The sequence below is a fragment of the Delphinapterus leucas genome, chromosome 9, assembly GCF_059928025.1.
Source record: "Delphinapterus leucas isolate spDelLeu-1000000601 "Yukka" chromosome 9, BTC_Dleu_Yukka2, whole genome shotgun sequence".
Lineage (NCBI taxonomy): Eukaryota > Metazoa > Chordata > Mammalia > Artiodactyla > Monodontidae > Delphinapterus > Delphinapterus leucas.
The window spans coordinates 35,212,759-35,239,252 of NC_143137.1; the positions used below are offsets into that span (position 1 = coordinate 35,212,759).

The following is a 26,494-nucleotide window of genomic DNA, read 5'->3' on the forward strand; positions in this document are numbered from 1 at the left end:
TGTAGGGAGACTAAATCTAAGTCTACTACAGGAAAGAGTACTGTGTTCAATTAGCAATGTCTGCCACAGGCATTGAAAATGATGAATGACATCATACGCCATATCTGTTGAACATTTAGGCATTTCAGTAATTTTATTTAAATCAGGTCCAAACACTTTTGGCTAAAAATCCTTTCTTCCAATGCAATCTTAGTGAGAGGTCAATTAATTAAACAGATAGAAATGAAACATTCTGGTTGAATCAGGACCCCAAATACTCAGTTCCACCACTATTCTCTCCCCAGTTGCCTTGGAGGTATTCCACGAAGCTTTAGTTATACTGCAAAGCATAACTTGAAATCACTGTTTTAGTTAATCTTAAGTATTAGGTAACTCAAAGTCACAGAAATGTAGGTAATTCAAACCCCTGTTGTTAACATTCTAGCATTCTTCCTCTATTGCTTCTGTTCTCTATATTTCTCTCAATGACAAAATTTTGCATAGGAGCAGGCTCCACCCTTGACTTTCCTTGTGTTAATCTTTCTTCCATAATTACTTCTGGTCTGCTACATGCCACCAAAAGATTTCTTATTAAAATATAGCAGTCTAAATTATTTCCTAACTCCATATTGGCTTATTTTCCCCCTTCCTGTATTCATGGATACCAATTTTTCCTAAATCAATCTATAAGTTCTAGATTTTTAAAGAAAACCTAAAAACACATTTTAAAGTATATGCTATAAAAAGTCTATCATTATCAAAGTTAAATTAAAAAATGAAGGGCAAAGAGAAGGAACCCACTCTACCAAACATTAGGATACACTACAAAGTGGGGGACAGACACTGAGATATAGAGTTCAGAAATAAATCCACATATCAATGCTAACTTTATGTATGATAAGGATGATATCAAAAGTAAAAGAAAAGGTTGCTATTGACTTATTGTATGGAAAAAGAAAAATAGTCTCAGAATATGGCAAAAAGTAAACTTAGCTCCTTATTTCACACCATATACAAATTTGGATTCCACCTAGATTAAAGAGTTTTAAATATGGAAGTTATCTTTTCAAAGCTAATAGAAAATATTTAGGCGAGTCTTTCTGAGAATTAGAAGTAAAAAGCAATTCTGAAACAAGACCCAAAAAGCATAAATAATGAGGCATAAAATTGATGGATTTGGCTAAGTCAAGATGAGAATTTTTCAGTGAATAATACCATAGGTAAATTTCACAGATAAACTGAGAGAAGACCTAACACAAACAAGGAAACAATATTAGAATAAATACTCAGAGGAAGCTAATAGAAAAATAAGCACAATACTTAAAACGGTATACTTTCTTAGAAGGGGAAGACAGAATAGCTCTCAAGTATAGTTTAAAATGCTCAAAATCACTTGTTATCAAGAAGATGCAAATTAAAAACCAATGAGACACCACTTGTCATCAGAATAGCATAAATTTGAATGCTGGATTCTACCCAGTGTTGGCAAGAATGCAGAAAGACGAGCACTCTCTTGTTTACTGCTGATGGAAGCATAAACAATACAGCTACTCTTAAAAGCAATCTGGAAAACCTAAAATATCAACCTGCTTTTTATGGACCCAAAACACCCTGTGCTGAGCTCTAGTATAACATATATCAGCTTAGTTTTAATTTCACTTTTTTATTGACATGTCTTTCTCTCCCACTAGTTTCTCCATTTTCATTAATCAAAATTAATGTTGAAAACTGATAAATCAAGAAATGGCAATAAGAATATCATTTAAAACTACTGATGTAAACACCAGAAACGTGTTGCTTCTGTATAGCTGGACTGGGCAGTGGGAAGGTACAAGGCAGAGGTCTGCTATTTTTCATTACAGTAAGCCTTCTGTTTTATTTGATTTTTTTAACTCTGTGCATGTATTTCTTTGACCAAAGTCAATTTTAAATACAAAAGAAAAAGCAAGAAGCTAATTTTAAAAATAAACAAAGAACATATCATCATTGCAGCATACAGATTTTATTTTAATAAGCATATATTATTTTAGTAACTTAAACCTCAAGGAAAAAACAAAACATGTCATAGAATATTGATCACAGTGATCATAATGACCACTTAATTATATACCAAATGATAACTTAAGAATCAAATGATCACTTAACTGGATAAGGGGGAAAAAGCTTAATTAAAAAAAAACAAAGAAAAAAAAACAACAACTTAAGCCAGTAAAGAAAACTAAGAAATTGGAAAAGGCAAAAGCAGAGCCAGAGAGGCAAATTAGGACTCTCTTACATTTACACATTCACATGCGTGTATTGGTTGCTGACTATATGCCAGGCACTGTCCGGGCTCTGAGATAAAGCCACAACCCTGCTCTCATGTAGTGTGCAGTACAATGAGGAATATGTAAAGGATGATGATTTCAGTGTGTTGAGAAATATGATGTGTGTATGTGTGTGTGTATGTATATACACACAGGGGCAGCATCCAATTTAAGCTAAGACACTCAAAGATGTCCTGGATGAAAGTTCACAATTACAAACACTCCCTTTTCTAATTTCTTCTAGCCTTTTAAACTGGATTGCAAATTTATTTAAGGTTTGCTGTGGTAGGAGAGGACAGCATCACTCAAACATTCCCAGAGAGTTTGAACTGTCTTCTTTTAAGGAACTGTATTAGATGAAGTGAACAATTACTAGGCGGTTTAATTTTGCTGTATTTATATTTTCCTAGGAGCTCCTGGATACTCAAGAAAGAGATTTAGTTTTCTAATGTGTTACTTGGAACTCTTTGTTTCTACTCTCCTGTCTTTTAATTAATAAAAATGAAGATATGTCCTAAAAGAAATACTATCATTCAATTGTTTTCTAAACAAGAGAAAAAAATACACTGTGCAAACCTTAAGTGTAAAAAAAAGTGTCTTTTGAATTCTACTGCAAAATAGCATAATACAAAATCCTCTGTCTAGTGAACATCATGATTTGGAAAAATATACTCAAAATCTGAAGTAAATAAACAAAATGCATTTGTTATATAGGTCTTAATGTATAACTGACATTCAAAAGTAAAAATTACACTAACATTTTAGATACTGTTTTCACACAGATGTGGTTATAATTTTGAAAATTCAGCATAGGTCTTCTCAGAGAATGGTGAAACCTAAGAATTATTTTCTTATCTCAAAACAAACTAGTTAACTATAACCACATCTGAGAATGTAATAATTGACCATTGGTTACAAAGGCTGATAGTATAACCAACGTTTCAGGGAAGAGAAAATAAACAACCAAACTCCAGCAGAGCAACAAACTCATAGGTTTAATTCCAGTTGTTGGGCAATGTGGATATACGCTAATAGCATAAAAGAAACAATCATAGGCTTTGGAGGAATAGGGAAAGGTTTTTTAAAATTATTCAGAAGGGAGTCCATATTCTATATGAATAGTTATTCCATTCCTACAAAAATTTATGAAGGGTTTGGAAGGTGTTTTGCAACCGGCATTTTTTCTTTTTGCATCAGGCATTTACATGAGAGGAACATCATATCATTATCATTTTGTACAGATGTTGCAAATATCAAGAAAGGACATAACTAAATTTTTTTAAAGCTGGTTCCGCAAAGGCTAAACGCTGTGAAACTGCCCACAGAAGTATAGAGAGCTCACTACAATTAGCATTAATTAATTTAAAGGTAGAAGTAATGCTAGGTCAGTTACATAAAGGATTCTGCTCTCTTAGACTTCACTCAGAGCAAAAGTCAGAGCCGTCGGGTGGAACTGTGTAAAAATACATGACCATATTTACACAAATACGTAAAAACACTTTAAAATCAAATTTCATTTGTTTCTATTCTTCATCGTAGTAAGAACATTTAACATGAGATCTTGGCTCAATAAATTTCTAAGTGCACAATATACAGTTATCTGTAGGCATAATGCTGTACTGCAGCTCTCTAAAACCTATTTATCCTGCATAACCAAAATTTTACATCTGCTGAACAACAATGGTTAATTGCATAAAAGACTTTCTTCCTCTTCAATCATTGCAGTTACTGAACACCTCCTAAGTACCAGGTTTGCTATCTGCTGGAGACACAGAGATAAAAGATGTTCTCTCTACTGACTGCTGAAGGACTGGTTAAACATGCAATAAATACGCTTCTGAATGAATGATATTCCCCGAAGCCAAAGATAGATCCTAAGTTAAAATGTGATACCGTGTAAGCAAAAGTAAGCATGGGGTGATACCAACTATAACAGCAATTTGTCTTGTGAAAATAATTATGTGGCAGGAGTAGAAGGTGACACCTCTGTCTGAATTGGAACTAAATGCCCTTCTGAATTTCTCATGAAGTAACAAAAAGAATAATTCTTATATTCTAAAAGCTGGAGACTTTTGAGTATACTGAAATTTTTCTCTATGTTTTATAAAAAAATTACTGGAAGTAAATAATTTTGATGACATTTAAAGTTAGAAAAAAGGTTCATCAAGTGAGCATAACTCACTTTTTACACAACACGTAACTTTGATTAAAAAAACTTTCAACCTTAGTGGAGCTATTTTATAATAATAATTGTCAGTTATTTGAATGAGAACTATTAAAGTCATATAAACCATAAATATTCAAATATATGCTTCTATAAATCAAACTGAATAATAAATTCCAAAATAACATAAATACTGTTTACTATTTCTAACAGGTTGTGGAAGAAAGAAAAGCCACACAGTACTCTTGACACCATTACTAATAGAGTAAAATATTAAAAATTGGAGAAGGGAAACAAGCACTTCAGGCAATAAAAGTAAAGTATGAATTCTGACCCTAAATTCAAAAACTTTTACAACCATAGGTAAAAGGTTGAAAACAAGCTCCTGGGTTCAAACACAGGCTAGAGGTGACTTTAATTAGTTCTACAGAGGCATGTGCTCAGTGGGAGCTCAAAAAACACAGCACTAAGTTAATAAAAGAGAATTTCTTCAAAAACCACTTTAGTTTTTATTGTTGTTTTTGACTGAGAGTATAAGACTAAATTAGAGGAAAATGGCAAAGAAAAATTCAAGAGTGCTACTAGTAGAATTAGTAAAGCAGGTTTAAACACTCCTATTACAAAGAACACATAGATCAGATTTCCTTTCACGTCCTTCATTGTAGTACGATGATGCCTAAGCCTTAAAAAAATGCATCAGACAAAAGTGCTTTCTTTCTCTGTTTCCTTTTATTCTCTCGCTCATCCCTTCCTATTATGGTAATTCTCTCCTTTCCATTTTACGTGTATAAGAAAGTAAGTATGCTCATTCCTTTTGATGTTGACCAATAATTGTTTTTATTAATATCGATACCAAGTTTAATAGCAGATCAACATTTATGACCTTCAGAGCAAATCCCTGGATCTATAATTTTTTAATTTTCCTCGCCTATTTTCAGTGACAAGAAGGTCTCATTTTTAACAAAAATAACATAATGCTGAAGTCTGTAAACAGGGCTTGGAGAAGTAAGTGGACAACCTTAACGTGGATGAAAATGACTCTGCAGCTGCTTTCTTGATGCTGGAGATGCTTGGTCCATCTCTTTCAAACCAAAAGAAACATGATGCAGGCAGTCTGGAGAACCAGAACTCCAACCCTAGGGAAAGCCTTTAAAAGGATGTAAAAAAGATTTAGCATATTGGGAGTTGTAGGATTTCCCAGTCCTTTGAGGTATCCATAGCCACAACTATATAAGGAGTCTGATAACCCTGGATGACTTGGAAATTTCATGTTTTCTCAACCACTTGTCAAATGATTCCATCCCCAAATCCCTTCCTTGACATAGTCCTAACCTTATACCAGTTCTCTTGGCTTCTACCACAATACAATGCATTTATCAATAAGGAGAATCCTCTACATATTGACGTTTGTCATAAAAATTTTTCAAGGGTAACACCAGCATATTGTCATCCAGGATACAGTATTTGTTTCATAAATGCTAAATTAATATTAAAGCTACTTAAATTTACGAACCTCTTACTTCCTGCCTATCCACAGCTTTTTATTCAATACTTCTGTTTTCTCAAATTGAATATTCAGCGGAAGTTCCACCAACACTGAGCTACTTCTATCATCTAACCTAATCTACCCAGAACCCAAAATTTAAAAAAAAAATTTTTTCAGAAAATATAAGCTCTTGAATGAAATGCAACTTGAATTGAGCAATGTTTTTTTTTTTTAACTTTTTATTTTATATTGGAGTATAGCCGATTAACAATGTTGTGATAGTTTCAAGTACACTGCAAAGCGACTCAGCCATATGTATACATGCATCCATTCTCCCCCAAGCTCCCCTCCCATCCAGGCTGCCACATAACATTGAGCTGAATTCCCTGTACTATACAGTAGGTCCTTGTTGGTTATCCTTTTAAATACAGCAGTGTGTACCTGTTGAGAGCAATGATTAAGAAAATCACTTCCACTGGAATGCACTGGGTCAAGCAATGGATTCTGAAGTCAATTTATTGTCAGCAAAGAAAATAAAGTCAGAAGGTAAGTTCAAAGAAGCTAGATCAGGTGAAGAGGTATGCCCATTTTACAGTACTGAATCCCCCTTCAATTCTGCTTACTTCACAGGTGTACTTATTTCATCTGTTTACAGAACCTATTCCATACATTTATTAAAGTAAAACAACACAGCTATGTAAGTTATGAAACAAAATGCTTTGATTGAATTTTCTTACATAATCTCGTATCTAATTCAATATAGGTTGTTCAAATTTCAGGCTGGCAGCTTTAATAAAAACATTACCTTCTCTCTCTTTTTTTCTTCTTTCACTAAAAGAACAGTCATCGTTTATCTGATAGCTAACTCTTATGTTGTTTATGTATTGCTGACAATAATTCTTAATCATCATTTGATTCTGGGAGTTTATTTTATTCTATGCCCTGGGTGAATGCTTATAACTCTAAGATGAGATTCATATAAAGGCCCCCAATGCATTCAAATCACTAAGAAATAGTCCATTTCATAGATAAAACTATCTATTACGCCAATTCTTCTTTCTATTTTTTTAATCAAAAATTGGTGGATATTTTACCACCATACAGTGTGAAATAAGGCAAATTATCAGGGTCAACAAGTGACGAAATTTATGTGAGCTAAAAATCACAAAAGCATCATTAGTTTTAAAATTGAAAAAGAGATTGTGATTATATGAATATATTGCCAGAAACTTTACAAAATACTGTTTTTTCAAATATTCAAGTAAATACAACTTGAAAATTGACAGAGGAGAGCACCAACTTGACAGCACTGTACCCTTTTCTGTGTATTTTTATTTAGATGAGAATCTGTAGGGAACTGGATTCCAAGTATAATCTGGCAGGTTCTTTTCTAATGGTTTTTAGCCACAAAAACATATCTGTAGGCCAACATTTATTGAGGATTTATGATGTGTAAGCACTGCGCTTGGAGCTTCCCAGATACCAAACCAAACTGACAAGAAGCTCACCAGGTATTCACAACAGTTAAACATATTTCCCTGAAGATTCAGCAGGAAATCCAAAATCCCATTCTCATACAGTTTTCTGAATTACCTTGAAGTACTCTTCACAGCATATCAAGCCTAACATTTTACAGAACCATTTCAGGGGTACCATTTGAAGATCCACAGAAGTATGCCAAACACAAGACAAAAATATTTGCAAGTATACTCACTTAGCTATTGAAAATGTTTCTCCATCAATTATTCAACCGTGCTAGATTCTTATTAACCAATATCAGTCTTCCTTACAAAGAACTTTCCTGATGAAGTGAATTATTTGTCAGTGTGTTCTAATTTCTAAGCACTTAGGTACCTATATGAAAGGGGAGAAACTAGTTAAACTCTTTATACTTTCTTAACGTGGCTGTATCCATCATTTCAAATGTTAATTTTAGCAACTCCACTATTTATTTTTATTTCCAAAACTTCCATAGAATTACTGGATTAACAAAGATTTATTGAGATATCTGGATACAATGTGTTTTTGAAAACATAAATAGCTTTCTCATTTGGCCTACTTATCTACAAAATCTCAGAGAATGTATTTAAAGAGACATACCTTACACATGGTTAGAGAACTGCTACAGTTATTATTTGTGTGGGTCATGTTATATCATAGAATGAGAAAATTAATTTATCATTGAGTCAGTTATAGAAATATGAAGCATTCTAGATAAGCTAGCTGTTTCTGTATTATATAAATGAAAACTTATACTTGGTAGGATACAAATAAATATGGTTTACTTTCTGGAAAAATAAATAGTAACTTGAAAGTTTACTGAGATAGTCAACTACAGTATTTTAAAAATAAGTGGAGTTTCTGGCTGACTCTTCAAATACAACCCAGAAAATTCAACTTTACAGAATTATCTTTCCTTCCATTAAGACTGATCACAATTTTTTGTTTTCTTGAGTTTTTTATTTGTAAATAAAAGTATCTGCCATAAGTAAGCTCTAAATATTTGTCTGAAATTGAATGAATGATCATTACCTTAAAAACATATGGCTCTAGATTATAAAATGAAGTAATATCTGATGGACAACCTTAAATGTATCCCTAATGCTGGTGGGGGGAAATATAATTCTGAAATGCCTGTTTTATTGACAGTCATGAACAACAGAAGGACCAAAAGGCTTTTAAAAATACATTAAAAAGAGCTGCATTAACTCATTTAAGAGATTCATATTAGTAGAATCACAATTTAATGGTATTAAAATAAATTCTGAAACAAACCCAATAGAATCATGTAATTTGCACATCAAATATAAACTGTTTAACTCAAGAATAATATGTACTAATAAATAAGGAAAAGGAGATCCTTAACTGTCACTTCTACTTTCTCATCCGGCATCTTTAATTTTCATTACAAATGTAAAACACTTTCATTTTTACAGTTAATTTTGTCTCAAATAATTATTTTCTCTCTTTTTATCCCTATTCAAAATATCAACAGCATGACCCTCTAAACAACTTACAACTATATACTGGTCTGCTTGTATACCCCTGGGCATACCTTAAGCTCTAAACCATATCAAGCTCAGCAACTTGTACATAAAGTATATGAATTATTTGTTTATTTACCTAGAATATCCACTGGTATTTAAGGTTCAGATAAACAGTTATATGTCAATTATATCTAAATACAAAAGGTACAGATAAACACAATAAGCTAGTGTTATCTTTATATAGTATTTAATCATTGGTCTGATTGCTCCAAAATAAAGGGGGAATTATTTTGTCCTCAATTGTTGATCATAATTCCTTTACAATACACATTCAATATAATACATACTCAACACAAGCAAAATTTTACTTCCCCTAATTTATTTTTATGCCTCCCATAATTTAGCACTACTACTAATCTATAGCAGTGGATATCAAGAAACAAACACTGGAAAATAATCCCCTCACAGACACACATACACATAGTCCTGAGTAGTCCGACAAATGATTTTTCCAATTTTCTCTTTAACAGCAATAATAGGGCTACAGTATCACAGTACTGAAAATGAGTGACCTGCTGACACAGAAGCTGTGCCTTCTGTGGATACTTTGTGAGTCTGAAATTGATTTTCTTCATTTTAGCCTGTGAGGGGTGTAGACATTACCCATCATCGGAGTGAGTAGTGGCACTAACAGAACACATTAAAGAAGCAACAACTGTAAGAAAGTCAGAAGCAGTAGTTCTAGGATCACTTCCCCAGCAAAAAAGAACTGGCTGTTTGCACCCACTATGCTGTTTCTTAAAACACTATACCTATATTCTGACAGATGTTGTATTTTTGTTGACAAACAAAGTCTAATGCATAGCTTGCATAGAAACTTGAGTGGTAGTTTTCAAAATGTGAGTATGTTTGCACTCAATCTGAATTTTTAACCTGAATTTTTATTTGCCTAGGTTCTGGTCAAATAAATATGTTCTAATATTACCCTACATGTGAGCAGATTCCTGTATATATTCCTGTATAGGTATTATACAAATACCTATAATCACATAATGGCCTTAACTCCATGTCCTACCAGGTAGCCTATATATATAATGCTTTGTTGATTTGATTATAATGAATTCCATACATGAAAAGTAAAATCCCAGTTTACATATTCATGTTCATAAGTAGATGAATGAATAAACAAAATGTGATATATGTATACAATGGAATATTATTCAGCCTTAAAAAAGGAAATAAATTCTGACAGATGTTACAAAATAGATGAACCTTGAAGACATCAGTGCTATGTAAAATATGCCAGTCACAAAAGGAAAAACATTGCATGATTCCACTTATATGATATATCTAGAGAAGTAAAATTCACAGAGACAGAAAGTGAAATGGTGGTTGCCAGGGGCTTGGAGAGGGGGAAGTAAGGAGTTATTATTTAATGGGTACAGAGTTTCAGTTTCACAAGTTGAAGAAACTTCTGGTGATGTTTGCACAAAAGTGAAAAGGTACTTCATGCCACTGAACCATATATTTTTAAATGGTTAAAATGGTAAATTTTATGTTAGGTATATGTAACTAAAATTTTAATTTATTATTAAAATTTGTAGAACTTCATGTAGGAGTAAATCTGTGAAGTACTACAGGCAGAATGATTATGTACTGTTTTGGGTGAAGGTGGAGATCAGGAAAGGCTGATGAAGGACTTAGCATCTCACTAACCGTTAAAGATAGATGATATTTAAACAGGGTAAGGTAGGAAAATATGAGCATATTTGTGAAAAAATAACACTGGAATAGTCACATTAGGTTACAATGGAAGTTCTTAAAACTTTTTTCTCTCAGGTCACCTTTATACTTTTAAAAATTAACAAGAATCCTCTTCCCTCACAAAAAAAAAGCTTCTGCTTAAGCGGATGATCTCTTTCTATGAGTACCTTATTAGCTATTAAACTGAGGGACTTTTAAATCACAAGAATGGACAAGTACATATTCCATTCCTTATCAGAACAATGACGTCGATTGTCATTTAGCCTCTAGAAAACTCTATTGCATATTCACAAGACAGAAAGAATGAAAAGAGTGAAAAAGACAAATGAGATCTTAATATTAGCATGAAAATAATTTTGATTTAACAGTCACCATAAAAGGTCTTAGATTCCCTAGACCATACTTTAAGAATTTCTCGGTTTCAGAATGGAGAAGATGGCAGAAGAATAAATACAGAGAGCCAGAATATGCCTGATTTTACTGAAGGCCAAGCTAGAGATTTTAAAACAGAAAAATATTAAAGATTTTTATACAAAGCAATCACTTGGTGGTGAGCTGACTTTATAAGGATTCATTCAGAAAGACAGAAATGGGTGCAGAGGTATGGGAAGGCAATCTAGAGTCTAGTTAGAAATCTATAAAATAATTTACCTGGGGCAAGTAATTAGTACGTGGGGACAGTGCTGGAAGAAAAGAAGAAAACAAAAGCATCTAAAAGGAGCCACAGAAGTTACCAAAAACATCAAGAGATAATGTAGATGGTATAGTTTTAGACAGCCATACTGCCCAAAGCAATATACAGATTCAGTGTAATCCCTATCAAAATTACAAAGGTATTTTTCACATAAATATAACAAACAATCCAATATTTGTATGGAACCACAAAAGACCTTGAATAGCCAAAGCAACCTTCAGAAAGAAGAACAAAGCTGGAGACATCATGCTCCCTGATTTCAAACTATATTACAAAGCTACAGTAATTAAAACAGTATGGTATTGGCATAAAAATAGACACATAGGTCACTGGAAGTAAATAGAGAGCCTAGAAATAAACCCATACATATATGGCCAACTAATTTATGACAAAGGAGCCAAGAATATACAATGAGGAAAGGGCAGCCTCTTCAATAAATGGTGTTGGGAATATTGAACAGCCACATGCAAAAGAATGAAACTAAACCAACATCTTCTACCATACATAAAAATTAACTCAGAATGGATTAAAGGCTTGAATATAAGACCTGAAACCATAAAACTCCTAGAAGAAAATGTAAGCAGTAAGCTCCTTGACATAGTTCTTGGTCTTTATTTTTTCAATCTGACACCAAAAGCAAAAGCAACAAAGGCAAAAAAAAAAAAAAAAAGTGGAACCACATCAAACTGAAAAGTTCCTGCACAGCAAAGGAAACCAACAACAAAATGAAAAGGAAACATACCAAATGGGAGAAAATAATTGCAAATCATATATCTGATAAGGAGCTAATATCCAAAATATACAAAGAACTCATGTAACTCAAAAGCAAAAAAAAAATTTGATATCAAAAATGGTCAGAAGATCTGAATAGACATTTTTTCCAAAGAACACATACAGATGGCCAACAGGTACATGAAAAAATGTTCAGCATCATTAATCATCAGGGAAATGCAAATCAAAACCACAATGTGATATCACCTCACACAAGTGTTGGCAACGATATGGAGAAAAGGGAACCCTTATGCACTGTTAATGAGAATGTAAATTGGTTCAACCACTGTGGAAAAGAGTATGGAGGTTCCCCAAAAAATTAAAAATAGAACCATATTATCCAGCAATTCCAATTCTAGGTATTTATCGAAGAAAATGAAAACACTAGTTCGAAAAGATATATGCACTCCATATCCACTGCAGCAATATATACAATAGCCAAGATATGGAAACAACCTAAGTGTCCACAGATGAATGAATGGATAAAGAAATTGTGGTATATAGACACTATGGAATATTACTCAGCCATAAAAAATGAAATCTTGCCATTTGTGAAAACATGGATAGACTTTGAGGGTATTATGCTTAGTGAAATAAGGCAGACATAGAAGGACAAATATTATATGATCTCTCTTCTATGTGAATCTTAAAAACAAGCAAACAAACAAAAATCCAAACTCAGACACAGATAACAGATTGGTAGTTGCAAAAGGCAGGGGTGGAAGGTGGGAAAAATGGGTAAACTGTTTTTTCAGTTTAAATAAGTTGAATTTGGGCTTCCCTGGTGGTGCAGTGGTTGAGAGTCTGCCTGCCGATGCAGGGGACACAGGTTCGTGCCCCAGTCCAGGAAGATCCCACATGCCACGGAGTGGCTAGGCTCGTGAGCCATGGCCGCTGAGCCTGCGCGTCCGGAGCCTGTGCTCCACAACGGGAGAGGCCACAACAGTGAGAGGCCCACGTACAGCAAAAAAAAAAAAAAAAAAAAAAAAAAGTTGAATTTATAAAAAAGCACACATAATAAATGTCAATATTAATGAATATTTTGATAAAAGGAATGAAACTAATGATTTCCTAATTTAGTTACAACTTTTGCTCTCTTTTTAAAAAGTCAAATTTTTCTTTCTATTTTACAGACTCCCTACGTAAATTTAATAGAGATCAAGAATTGATCAATTTGAAAACCACTTATATTGTTCAATTACTTCTAAAATAGCAGGTAGGAAATCTGCAATTACTTTATGACTCAGTCTTCAAATATTACTTTAAAAAAAACAGGGAAGAGAAAACGACAGAGAATGAAACCCCAGGATTCCAACTGGGATGCTAATAAGATAGTTTCTCAGGGGGACAACAAATAAAGGTTTATAGTAGATCCACATTATCCAATATAGGTAGTCTGTACCCACATGTGATTATTTAAATTTATTAAAATAAAATTTAAAATTCAGTTATTTAATGGCATTAACCAGAGTTCAAATGTTCAATGACCATGTGCGGCTAGTAGCAACCACACTGAATAATGTAATATTGAACACTTCCATCATAACAGTAAGTTCTATTGGACATAGAGATGCCCTAGATGCATTTATTAGAAGGGTGGGAAATAATGCATGATATAGTAGCTTGTTACTGTGTATTTACTAGGCATCAGACAGTGTACTAAATAAACACTTCACAATGATTGCATTCAGTCCTCACAATGATCTTTTGAGGTAGGTTTTATTTCCATTTTACAAATGACAAAACAGATTAAGAGAGACAAATAACCTGCTTCAGATCACTCTGTAGTGGAGACAAGATTGAACCCCAGGACTTTCTGACCCCAAGGACAGAAAATGAGGAAAAAGAATAATCTTTTGAAAGTGATAATATCCTGGTAATTTGAAGATAAACTGTATTTACTTTGGATAATCAGAATACTATGAAATACACGAGAGTAACTAGAGTAGAAATACACGAGAGTAACTAGAGTGGAAGTAACTAGAGAGTAACTAGAGTAGAGTAACTAGAGTAACTAGAGAGTAACTAGAGTGGTAATTTGAAGATAAATTGTATTTACTTTGGATAATCAGAATACTATGAAATACACGAGAGTAACTAGAGTGGAAGGCTATGTGAACAAATATAATTTATATTTAATGGAAATAAAATATCTATGTAATAGTAAAGTACCAACTTGAAACGTTTTAAATTAGAAAGTGTTAAAAGTTATCATAGCAATTTTAACTCACCCACCTTACTTTGCGAGTTCCAATCAGGTGGGAAAGTTATTATTGCCATGGAAACCACCATAATACTACTACTTTACACTTATGTAACACCTTTCATCTGATGAGCTCAAAGAGACTTATAACATTAATTAATAGTTCTTTTATTGAAAGTGCATCAAAATTTATCTAATAGTATACAACAACAATTGCAGATCAAACAAAAGGAAACTTCATTGCTCTCTAACGGATTCACATAGATTATACACCATCTCCTACTATTTAAAAAGAAAGACAGACAGTAATCTTACACAGACATTCACCTTCTTGTTTCTTCTACCAAGCTGAAAACCATCTCCTATTGTTTTATTGTCAAAAATATGCAGCTCTTCTTCCACCCACTCTTTAATTTCTTTCTTCGTGTGTTCAGCTAATTGCCTGGGAATGTCTTTTAAAATGCCATTACACAAACTAACCTGTGCAGCTCTAACCACTAAGATATTCACAAGTACAAATCGTGTTCTTTCTTTAAAAGATATACGACCTCATTTTAAATTAGGAGGAATGAAACTAAAATCTCAAGGTTTTGGGGTATGTAATTAAAAGTTTGAAAACTAAATATAAAAAATCCTTAGCTGTTCATAGTGATTTTTGTTCTTAAGCTATTAAAAATAAAGCAAACATTTGTTTCAACATTCTAAAAATATATAATACTACTAAGCTAGAAAATTTAGGTCAGTGAAATGGTCTGTTTAGCATAGTATTTTGTTTTTAACAGAGCTGTCAAAGGATATTTTATATGATTACAAGTTCTTAGATGATTTTATGAAGTTTGCTTCAAAGGTAAAGGTAACAACAACAACAAAAAGTAAAGGTAACTTGCCTCCATTAACTAACTAGGATCTGTCACTTACAAACGTAGGCAAACAGCTTTAGAACCTTTTTATATTCCACAAGACCATCCCTGATTCAAAAGAGCAGAGAAATAGACTTTTCATGGGAGAAGTTTTCAGGTCACATGGTAAAAAGACATTCATTCAAGGATGGGAGGAATCTGTGGCCATTTTTTTGTAACTTACCTTAAATGGAACTCTTTCTAAGATGGATTATGTTCAGACTTTTTATAAATGATAATTCAGAATCTGCTGACTCAAGATTATTGTTTGGAAAATCCAGCAATAACAAGGCCATCATTTTACAATTCAGCATTTTAAGCGTCCTCCTTTTTCTCAATGTCAGGTTTCCAGCTATTATCAAACTGCTCCTGCCTTAATGATCCTATCCTTTTCTTCCCTAGTAATCCTATTCTCCCAACATATACAAATTTAACTTGGTTTTCCTGGTGAAAACTTGTTTTATGACTGAGAAACCATACAGCACAAAAGCTGTTCATATCCTCTAAATGAAGGCTGAATTAAGATTTTAGTAGGTACCTCCGAGACTCAAACATCTTTCTCTGGTTACTATTACGTTCTGGCTATATCTTTCATTTCTAGTCAAAAAATCACTTTATATTAAGGTGATATTATGAAGAATTCCTCTAGAGATTTTTTCTTAACCTCAGAAACCAAATCTGTTTTAAAATGTTAGGTCACTGAATATGATTGACCCAAAACAGAATTTTTTAAATGGCCTGTTTTGGTGTAAACAGCTTTAATATATCTTGGGATAATTATTCTTTTTGTGAATGAGTTTGCCTAAAATACTTGTTAAACAGCTGTTGAGTTTTGAACTCTGTTGCTGTTCATCAATAACTTTTCACGCTCATTTGTATTCTTCCAGTTATTCTACTTCTACTGTTCATCGGGTGAAACGGTCATCAAAATGTAATAAGTTGATCGAAGAGTCACAGGTATTACTTTAGAACAGGCTTATTCCTTTTTGTGAAAGACGCATCTGTATTTGACTTCGTAAAACAATAAATTCAGGAAAAACCCAACTGGGACCTCTAATATACTCCTCTACAATATATGAATTTTATACTAAATAAGACTATAATATTCTCCCCTTCAAATGGAAGCCACATTCCCATAGGAAATAAGATACTAAACTATTAATAGCTTACCCAGGCTTTCTCTGCCTACTATGGAACCACAGACTTCATCACAGTCTAAGCACTGTAAAACAATACAGTTTATATTCATATAAGTGAAACTCTCTAGGTGTTCTTCAGCTAGTCTACGACTCAATGTTTCTGATGTTTTTAAGACAGAAAACTTCTTCACATTCAACCTGAGAAAAAGACAATGTCAAACTCCACTTAAAAGTCAAAAAATATTGTCATAAGCACTGCCATAAGGTTTGTAATATTTTAAAATGTTATGGCAGGAAACTGAATAGTTATGTTAAGTAAAACTACTGACAGTTTCTTTTCTTAATTTTGGAATGTGCACATTGACACTGTCTTTTTTGCTATCTTGAGATCGTTTCTTTCATTGCCTCATACAGTTCTGGTATATTTGGGCCATTATAGAACTCCAATACCAGCCTATGCAACTGCTGTTTCCCTATGCTCACTCTTGAAGAAATGGTTCTATAATACTGTATTTCTTTGTCAACAGATAATTGGCATAATTGGTCAATCCCTGGCCTTCTGTTCCTGCTTTGTATAAGGACATTAATTGATCATAAAATATCCACCAATCCACCAATAAGGTGACTAAGACACATAAGACTCCAGCAAATTCTATTGTTTCTACCTTGAAAATGCAAGCTCTTGAATTACCATCCACCACTACCTCTACTACTACCATCTAGGTCCAAGCCACCATTATCTCTAATCTGGATTATTATGTTCGCTTCCCAAATAGTCTTTTTTTTTTCTCTCTTGCCCCTATTGACTACTCTCAACACATCAGCTGATGTGATGGTATTAACGCAAAAGTTAAATCATGTTTCAAAACCCCTCTTCTCCAACTGAAACAACAGCTTTCGTTTTAAGGGGTTAAAAACCAAAGCACTTGCAATTGTCTAGAAATTCTCATAGGGTTTGGCTCTTCTCTTTCTCTGCCTTCATTTCCTACCACTCTTGTTTCTCTTATGCACTGGGCTCTAGCCATGCGGGCCTCCTTGTTGTTCTTTAAGCATAAAAAGCATGCTCCTACCTAAGGGAATCTGTTCTTGCTACTCTACCTCCCTGGAATATTTTTTCCCAAGATATCAGCGTATCTTGGGAAAAAATATTCCAGGGAGGTAGAGTAGCAAGAACAGATTCCCTTAGGTAGGAGCATGCTTTTTATGCTCACTTCCCTCATGACTCTGCTCAAATGTGACTCTATTAGAAGATCTTCTTTGGTTACTCCATATAAAATGGTAAATACAACTCTTCTCCAACCCAGGCACTCCTTTCCCCCCGACCCCATGTTACTATCTGACATCCTACACAAATACATAAGTCACATATTTAGCAGGGACTTTGTCTTGTTCACTGCTGTATCCCCAGTGGCAAGAAGAGTGCCTGGAACACAATAAATATTTTTGAGTGATGAACTGGATAAAGTTTGAATCCATCCTGTTTCAGCTGTTGGACTTTGGAAAAAACATTTAGCCCCTCTGTGGCTCAGCTTACTCACTGTAAATTGGAAATGTTAATAATAAGTAATAATAATAATATCAGCCCTGTTTAGCTGTTGTGAGGATAAAAACAGTTAATACATATAACATTAGAACATTGCCTGGCACAAAATAAGTGTTACATTAAGTTTTAGCTACTGCTAATTTTCATAAGCGTATAAAGTCAAATCCACATAGCTGTAGTCTTTACTGGGGACAAGGATAGACTTGAAAAATAAGCTGATTCAATATTTTCCTTCTTTTATCCTTATATTTTTGTTGATATTTATTTTAAAAACCCACTTGTAACTAATAGTAAGCAGAAACTCACATGTTCTGAATTAAATGGCAACAAATTTTCCAGGCACAAAGAGACTATAATCTGAATGACGATGCATTGACTTTTCTTTCAGTTTTAATTTATTTTTATCCCAGGTACTTCCAAAAGTTTTAAGATAGACTCTTCATTCTTTCACTCCTTCCAACTATTATTATATCTCCTACATGCTAGGCACTATACAATGATTGGAAAGCCAAGATATCCCTCTATTCTCAAAGAGCTTCTAGCCTAGGAGTGAACTGAAAACATGGAAAACAAGTAAAACATCAATTGCAATGGGTACCATGTTAGAATCATGCTCAGTGGGCATGAGACCACCATTCATTCTGGGACTCAGGAAAGGTTTGTCAAGGAGGAGGCAAGGTGCCAGTGAGAAGAATACTGCTGAACAGAATTGTGACTCACTCAGGCAGTAGCAAAAGGGATGGAGAGGAGAGGGAGGTGATACAAGAAGTTTTAAAGAAATAGAATAAATAAGACTTTGTCACTAACTGGGCATGTGGAAATAAAAGAAAAACAAAGACAGCTTAGCACGCATATGTCTGACTTGGGCAGATAATGTTGCCATTCCCAAGACAAGCATCAGAAGAGAAGAAGATCTGGGGTAAAAGATGATGGATTACCACTTTTACCAGGTTGAATTTTACATGTCTGTGAGATATTAAGGTATAAGAGATATGTTGGTAGATAATGAGAGACTCTGATGGAGAGCTTTTTAAAAAGTTCTGGATTCTAAATATAGATTTGCAAGTTTCTGAAATATAATCAGAGATAAAATAAGTATACTAAGAACAAAACCATATTACATAGAATATATGGAAGAAAACGATATCTCAAATCCTGTTTGAGCAAAGCTGTAGCTTTAGAATTCTGAAAGGAATTTATCATGAGATTATTTTATAAAACACAGTGATCAATAAAAAAAATGATACCTTGAAGACAACTTTACACAAAAATTACACGACTCCAAATGTGCCTTTCGACAACACATGGAAAAAGCCATGTGTGAAATACTCAAGTAGAGTTCTGAAAAGACAGTTCTACACGATATGATACAGTACACCATAATTTAAAAAAATAAAGTATGGATAACTTACTGAAAGTGTAATTAACATATCTACTGCACCTTACCTCTCAAGTATCTGGTACCTCCGTCTACCTTTACAAAGTTACCTAACTATGAAGACAATTCATTCAACAAGGGTTCTAAAAGGAATCTTGCAAAAAGCACAAGTTTTAGGAGTAAGACAAGAATTTGAGTCCTGGCCTTGATGCTTATTAGCTGTGTGACCTGAATCCCTGGTACTTAGAACTATGTCTAGTTATAAGGGCTCAATAAATATTTCTTAAATAAATTAAATGAACGAGTTAGGACTTCTTTGAACATTAGTTTCTTTAAACATAAAATGGACCAGCTGGGGCTTCCCTGGTGGCACAGTGGTTAAGAATCTGCCTGCCAGTGCAGGGCACATGGGCTCAAGCCCTGGTCCGGGAAGATCCCACATGCCACGGAGCAACTAAGCCCATGCGCCACAACTACTAACCCTGCGCTGTAAAGCCTGCGAGCCACAACTACTGAGCCAGCATGCCACAACTACTGAAGCCCATGCGTCTAGAGCCTGTGCTCTGCAACGAGAAGCCACTGTAATGAGAAGCCTGCACACCACAATGAAGAGTAGCCCCTGCCTGCTGCAACTAGAGAAAGCCTGTGTGCAGCAATGAAGACCCAATGCAGCCAAAGATAAATAAATAAATTTAATTTAATTCAAAAAAATACTTTAAAATAGAATAAAATAAAATGGACCCACTAACTCATAAGCCCTCAAATTCCTTAAGTTGTAGTAAAGTATAAATAACATATATAAAGCCCTGTAAAGTATCTGGACAATAAATTAATAAATTGTGTTTCTCTTTATGTTTCCTTGATTTTTTTTTTTTTTTTTGCAGTACGCGGGCCTCCCACTGTTGTGGCCTCTCCCGTTGTGGAGCACAGGCTCCGGATGCGCAGGCTCAGCGGCCATGGCTCATGGGCCCAGCCGCTCCGCTGCATGTGGGATCTTCCTGGACTGGGGCACGAACCCGTGTCCCCTGCATCGGCAGGCGGACTCTCAACCACTGCGCCACCAGGGAAGCCCTCCTTGACTTTTTTTAATGGTTTAAAGATGACACCTGAAGAAGAATCTAGGTGTGTTTTAAAAAATGGAGAAGTACATTACTAAATGGAATAAGCCCAAGATTTTAAGATTGCTAAGGATAAGATCTTTTTTTGTTCACTACTTTACCCCTAGTATAGTCAATACATTTTTGTTAAATAAGTTGATTAAAAGATGCTTTGAAGACAAGTCTCACTTAAAGTGGTAATGTAGCTTGACTGGGAAAAAAAAAAGCTTGTTTAACTTGAAGGATATACTTTGTAGTCAGTGGAAGCAACTTTGGCTTCTACTGTCTATTATTTCAAATCCATCATGTCACTGTACCTGTGTAGATATGTTCAATGAATCTTCAAACCATCTTTACACCTTTTTTAATGCCAGAGGGCAATCACTTTTATATTCTGTCTGTGAATAGCTCATATATGTGTTCTTGACTCATTCTTACAGTTCTTCTACAATAACCCTTTAGCGCAGTTTTGTCCCAACGTGTTTCCGAATATGAAAATGAAATACTTCTACAGTGAGAAAAAGAAAAAAAAGTTTAGAATGTTAAACGCTTTTTTCCTGCATCCTTTTTTTTTTTTTTTTTGTGGTATGTGGACCTCTCACTGTTGTGGCCTCTCCCAGACCGGGGCATGAACCCGTGTCCCCTGCATCAGCAGGCAGACTCTCAACCACTGTGCCGACAGGGAAGCCCTTCCTGCATCCTTTTTAATAGAATAAATCTCATACACTAATAAAACTTTTAAGTGTATAAATATTATTCACCTATATATTTGTAGGTCTTTTTATAAAGATGAAACAGAAAATCTTTCAGTTACAAAACTCATGTGGCAGATTCAGTATTATAAATAATATGCATTTTTATTTGTAAGATGAATTAGTTTGAAAAAGCAGTGAGGAAACTACTAAAATGTCAAGTAAATGAACCATCGGGACACAACAGTCATATTTTAAGTGTCAAAAAAAGAGCTATGGTTAACCATTATTGTCCCTCTATTTCTTTTACGTAACATTGGCTATTGGATATGTTTGGCTGGGTTTATGGATATTCACAGCTTCTTCAACTCTAAAACTTTTAGAGGACGGGAAGAAAACATCAACATATTTCATACATGCTGAAATTGCCAGCTCTTCCATGGAAAATTGCCCATGTATTTCCTGCACTCACCTTCTATTTTTCTCATTCTTTTTATAAAGAGGTATGAACACAGTATCCATATATTCATTCACTCACTCTCCAAATATCTGAGCCTAAATGATGTTCAAGGCGCTGTGGAATTCACTTTGCAGAGTGAAAGAAAACAGGAAGGCAATGTTAATGTCAGAGGAGAAATAAAGGCAAGGAAACAAACTAGACCAAGAGGGTAAATAAAAGGTACATTCCGTAATGAAAAAATAATGATCATGAACCTTTATAAAATGAATAAAATATATGTATATGGAAAACTGTCAGAAATGCAAAGAAAAAATGACAGGAACACAAGGTTTTAGGAAGATTGTAACGTGCCTGTTTATCAGCTGTATTAGCATGAATAAAATCAAATGTATTAGCATGAATAAAAATATTTGATAAATAGAAATAATAGAAAAAGGTATAACAAAATTGGATTTATGTGTATGCACATATATATAATCTGTAACAAAAGTCCTGTCCCTTATGGAATATACTACACTGACTAGCATTCATACTTTTATAATATTGACCATATCATAGGACACTGAGAAAATTTCAACAAATTTCAGAAACTATATTGCATGGGCCAAATATATATATATACCACAGGAAAAAAAAAGAAAAGAAAATTCCTCAACTAGTTGAAAATTTTATTTTCCTAAATAATTTGGGGGCGTAAAAGGAAAGCAGAATGGTTCAGCCATCAGGAGCCTAAGGAAACATAATAACTAAATTTAGTGTGTTATTCTGGATGTGGTATCCAGAAAAATGACATTAGGCAAAAACTAAGGAAATATGTATAAAATATAAACTTTAGCTAATAATATCAATATTAGTTCATGAATTGTGACAAATATACCATACTAATATCACACAATAATAATAGGGGAAATTGAGTGTGGGGGGGGGTTAGGGGGTATACAGAAACTGTACAATTTCTCTATTTTTCAGTCAACTTAAAACAAAAAGTTTATTTCTAAAAGGAAATCAGGTGAGTTAGAACATAATGGAAATGAAAATGTTATGCATGAAACTTCCTAGAAACAGAAAATACCATTGCTATATAGAAAATGTTCTAGAGACTAAGAAAGGATGGCATATGGCCTAATTTATTATATGGAAAAAAACCTAAATACTGAAATTTGTCAATTATCCTCTCTCACCACCTCCTTTAAAAACAAACACAAAAGGCTCTTTATCCTGGTCTAGAAGGTCACACTTCATCTGTTTCATGGACTCCTCCTGGCTCACTAAACAGTTACCTTGGCCTTCTTATGGTTGTCCAAACATATCAAAAGAGCTTAATCTTTCCTCAGAACTTCTCTTTCACACACACACAGAGAAATTTCAAAGAAAAGAAGGAATAAATAATAAAACAGAACATTATTTTCTGTAGGTCCTTAGCAACACAACCTGGAAAGGGAAAGGAAATACTACTATTACTTTTATACAATATAATTTTTATTTGTAAATCTAAAGAGAATACACTGACAAAAACTTAGAACAAATATAAGATCAGTAGGTAGTAAGATAAACATATAAAGTCCTACAGCTTTTCTGAAAGCCAACAATTGGTTCAAAAACATAATGCAAAAAAGGTCCCAATCTTAACAACAACCTCCTCCTTACATTAAAAAAAAATACTCTCCCACTCCCACTCCAGGCACTAGCCAGAGCATGAAGGTGACCTATTGGACACACAAAGATGTTCAGGGTAATCATCCCGGTCGCTTATTTCAAACCTACACCTGCTTTAATCTGGTTTCTGTCCTGTCCCTGATTTGGAGCTCTGTCCCGCTTTACTATCCCTCTCCTTTCCCTTATACCTCACCTTCGTTTTTGTTTTCTCAAATGCTTTTATCATCAGTGTGTTGGGCTATCTCCTTCTAGTTTTGAATGTTTCACTGGGTCATGATGAACACCTTGAGACTAAACCCTTAGTCCTAGCCCCAGCCAGCACATACCTGGCCCACCTAACCCCTGAGGAAATCAAAGAATCACTACAGTGTGGTATAGATAAATATAAAAAGGACTGGCACAACGCCCAGCCAATAATAGAATGTGCCTGACAAAAGTTAGTGAAATCTCAATCTGAATGACTTTCAAATTTCTGTACCCAGAACAGGATTCTCTTCTGAGTTTGACACCTGCAGTTTTACATAGGTGCTGGATATTCCCATCTAGGAGTCCTATCAGAACCACAAACTTGACAAGTCCAAGGTCAATTGTATTAGGCAGTACGTTTCTACTTATAAGTAGAAGAAACCAGCTTGAGCTAGTTTAAGTACAAAAGAGGACTTAATTATAGGAATTCAGAAACAGAAATGTAGCCACTCCTCAAGAAGTATGAGAGCAGAGAGTATGTTCCCTCTCTCTTTTCCTGTCTGTTTCTCTTTGCACATCTGCTTCAATCTTCTTACTAAAGAGTAACTTTCTAGCAAGGTTATCCGTCCACAAAGTAAGTGGATTAAAGTATTAAAGGAGACTGTCAGCTCTCAAAGGCACACTGTAAGGAAGGGTCCCAGCTATAAATATATTGACCCTGCTTGTGCCAATCTTAAATTCTGGAAGCTGACCTCTAGTCCAATCAAAAATGGCCATGGGGATAGGGTCAAATTATAAATTTGACTTAAGATGCCACCTCTGTAGAAGTGAGGGTGTGTGGGTGACAGGGGCAAATTATAGAAGGGATTGTGAGCTGAGCAGACATCCTAATCGGTATACGGTGCCTAATCCCAAACTAAATGTTTGTATCTTAAACTAAACTACCCATCCCAAACTACTTCTCAAATTTTATTAATAAAACTTTCATTTTTTTCTGGTAACCTAGGTTTAAATATCTTTCCTATCATGGAAATCATCTTTCATATCTTTCATTGTTCCTTCCAACCAATGACCTATAGAGGCTGGAATTTTCAAGTTACCTCCTTTCACCCTCATCCCCCCTGCCCTGATTCCAGGATAGCCCCATTGTTTCTTCATCTAAATTTCTCCAATAGTCTTACAAAAGGTTCTCCTGACTCCATACTTTCTCTGCTCCACGACTGAAGCTTCGTGGGTCGAGAACAAGCTAAAAGATAGTACTGGAGAGCCACACAGGAGCCAAATCACCTATGAATTTGTGTAAATTGGAATAAGGACATTGTGTGTTGTATTAAATACACTGGGAGGCCACTGGAAGATTTCAGGCATGGGAGTGATTTTAGTTGTGGGGAAGAATGGAAGCAGGGAGAGCAGTACTGAGGTTAACACTGGTAGCCTGGATTGGGCAGACAGTAATGGAGGTCATGTAATTATGTCATTCCCTATTTTAAGTCCTGTAATGGGTTCCCATTACCTACGGAATAAAATGAAAATTTTAACATGGCTCCAAATCTCCTTTTTCAGTTTTATTTCCTATCATGCCACTCTATATCATGCCCAACATTATAACCACACTAGATTTCTCATAAGCCTTAAGCTCACCATGTATTTTCACACATTTTTAGATGTGTGTTCACAACATTAACATAGCCTACAATGCCTTTCTCAACATTTTATGGCAGTAAAAATCCCACTCATATCAAGGCCAATACCTCTGTCACACCATCTGTGGAGCTTTCCACTATTCTGTCCAATAGAATTAATTCTTTAGCCTTCTGTAATCCCATAGCTTTGTATACATCTTAAGGGCAGTATTTTTAACATAGTAATAATTTGCAGAGTTAATCCTTTACCTAATTTGATTTTGGCTCCTTGAGGGGAGAAAGTAAGTATTATTCATCATCAGTAACCTGCCTGGCATACTTACAGTAGATATTCAAAACTCTTTTACTCAGTGAACATATGGAACAAAAATAAAGGACTATAAACATCTTTTCCTCCTAAATTAGAATGAAAGCTCTTAGAAGGCAGAGAATATCTTATATGTGTATTACTTTTGTATTGAAGTTAGTAAAAGTGGACATAAGAAATACTTGGTTGTAGTAATAAAATCTAAAAATTGAATTTGTTATCAACTCTATTCTATGATAAAAAGACAACCATTTGTGTCATCAGAATACCATAAATGCATTAGAAATTCAAGGAGAATTAATTCCAGATTCATGGGTCACATTTTATCTAATTTCCATTACTTATTAACAAAATCATAAAATCCTATGGAAGGAGTTAAAAAGGTCCAATCTAGAAATATCTGAAATTTTTATATGATTAATGAAAAAACCTAAGAATTGCCAATAACTTGCAGAAGAAAAATCAATAAGCATCTTAAATATTAAATGTAGAAATAAGACAAATACTGAAGTGGTGTTAACAGTGATATAAATATTCATGCAACATATCTGTCTAGAAAGTCCTGAATCATCAGTTATTCAAATAAAATTTAAAGAAAAAAATCAACTTTAAAGAAAGTGGAAATGAATAAGCTCAGTCTAAAAGTCATTACTCCCCGGGAAGAGCAGTTTAAACTTTGAAAGAAGGGTGTTTTTAAATAACTCTTTTTAGTAATATTTATAACAAAATTAGGTATAGTTCTGAGAGCTATCATGTAAACAATTTTCTTCTCTAACTAGAACAATAAATGATTAAAACAATTCCCATAACAACCCCTCATATAATGATGCATACAATACCCATGAAATAAATAATATGTTCTAAAAGAAACAAACAAAATATAATGAAACAATGCATGGTTTTTATATTTTGAAGAAAATTCTCAAGGAAAAGACATTTCAGAGTGTGTATCCACATTTTGTGAATTTATTATTCTATTGATGAAAAGTCTGTACTTATAAAATGCAAATATTTCAGTACATGATATGAAACAAATATGAAGCAAATATAGTAAAATATGACTAATATAAGGAAATGAATGTACTTCAGAATTTGAAGGGAAGTTATTTGTAATCATAGGCTATACAGAAATGAAGTAGA

General features: G+C 34.1%; 1 protein-coding gene across 5 annotated transcripts in view; it reads right to left on the minus strand.

Moving 5' to 3' along the window:
- The window catches only part of FOXP2 (forkhead box P2), a 538,178-nt gene that overhangs the window by 373,200 nt on the left and 138,484 nt on the right, over positions 1-26,494 (minus strand). The gene's annotated exons all lie outside the window — the stretch shown is intronic.